This window comes from Otolemur garnettii, unplaced genomic scaffold (assembly GCF_000181295.1).
Source record: "Otolemur garnettii isolate 467f Iridium unplaced genomic scaffold, OtoGar3 scaffold00355, whole genome shotgun sequence".
NCBI lineage: Eukaryota > Metazoa > Chordata > Mammalia > Primates > Galagidae > Otolemur > Otolemur garnettii.
In genome coordinates this window covers 133501-135459 of record NW_003852750.1, presented here as the reverse complement: position 1 = coordinate 135459, position 1959 = coordinate 133501, and positions in this window count along the sequence as shown.

Genomic DNA, 1959 nt, shown 5'->3' with positions numbered 1-1959 from the left:
CTAGAAGATAACACAGGAGAAAATTTAGATGACCTTGGTATGATAATGCATTTTTACATACGACATTAAAAACACAACTCAGGAAAGAAAAAAAACGTTAACATTAAAATCTACTTCTCTGTGAAAGACACTGTTAAGAACATGAACAGACAAGCCAAAGACAGGGAGAAAATGTTTGAAAAACATATCTCTGATAAGGCCTTATAGCCAAAATATACAAAGACTTCTTAAAAATCCAGTAATAAGAAAATAAACAACTCCATTAAGAAGTGGACAACAGGTCTGAACAGAAACCTCTGCAAAGGGGATACACAAAAGGCAAATGGACATGTGAAAAGATATCATCAAGGATTTACAATTTAAAACAAGATACTACTACATGCCTATTTTCATAAACTGCCAAAAAATCCCAAACACTGACAACACCAAATGCTGAAGAAAATGTGGAGCAAAGGACCTCTCATTCATTACTGGAGGGAAAGTAAAATGGTATGATTTGGGAGGAAATTCTGGCAGTTTCTTACAAAACTAAACATACTCTTATATGTGATCCATCAATTGCACGTCCTTGGTATTTACCCCAATGTATGAAAAACATATGTCCACACAAAAACCTGCACATGAATATTTATAGCAGCTTTATTTATAATTATCAAAATGTGGAAGCAATGAAGATGTCTTTCATTAGACGAAGGAATAAACGGTGGTACATATATAACATGGAATCTTATTCAGCACCTAAAAAGAATGAGCTATTAAGACACAAAAAGACATGTATGGAACTTAAAAACATATTGTTAAGTGACTGAAAAGTCCTTAGTGGCTGAAAACTCCTTATACTCTATAATTCCAACTATATGCCATTCTTTGAAAGTCAAAACCATGGCGACAGTAAAAAGAACAGTCAGGGAATCAGATGGGAAGCAGAGAGAGAGGTAAGGAATGAGTAAATAGATCACAGGGGATTTTTAGGACAGTGAAACTCTTCCGTATATGTGTGTAATACTGTTATGGTAGATACGCATCATTATACCTTTGTCAAGTACCATAGAGTGTACCATACAAAAAGTGAAGCTTAATGTAAATAGACTTTAGCTAATAAAGTATCAATATTGGTTAGTCAATTGTAACAAGTGTATCTCACCATTGAAGATGTTAATAAGGGAAACAGGCGGACTGCAATGGTATATGGAAAATATTTCACTTTCTGCCCGGTTTTATGTAAAGCTAAAACTGCTCTAAAATAAAATCTATCCCTAACAATGAAAAATAAATAAATAAAAATAAAGTCTATTAATTTTTTTTTTATTTTTGGGAATTCATTGAGGGTACAAAGATCCAGCCTACACTAATTGCATTTGTCAAGCAAAGACCCTCCTATAAATGTGTTCCTCCTCCAAGAGCTGTGCCAAACACTGTAACCTCCCACCCCCCCTTCCCTCTCTGCGCTCTCCCAGTCCCACCTCCCACCATGTACGAGCATCAGTTGTTCTCATTCCAAAATTGAGTACAAGGGACTTCTTCCTTCTCCGTTCTTGTTTGTAGTCCCACCAGCAGTGTAAAACTGTTCCTCTCTCTCCACATCCAAGCAAGTATATGCAGCTTTGAGACTTTGTGATGTAGGCCATTCTCAGTGGAGTTAGGTGATATCTCAGAGCGGTTTTGATTTGCACTTCTCTAATAATTACGGATGATGAGCATTTTCTCATATGTTTGTTAGCCATTTGTCTGTCTTCTTTAGAAAGGGTTCCATTCATCTTTCTTTCCCATTGATGTAAGGGATTGTTGGCTCTTTGTATGTTGCTTAGTTTGAGTTCTCTGTAGATCCTATTAATTTTTTAAAAACTTGATGAATAAAGAAATGAAGTACTTTAACTTGGACTTCATTTAGTAAGTGTTACAATTTGGATATATCCATTACCTAATGCTCAGGAGCCTGGAAAAATGGTAAAAAAAAAA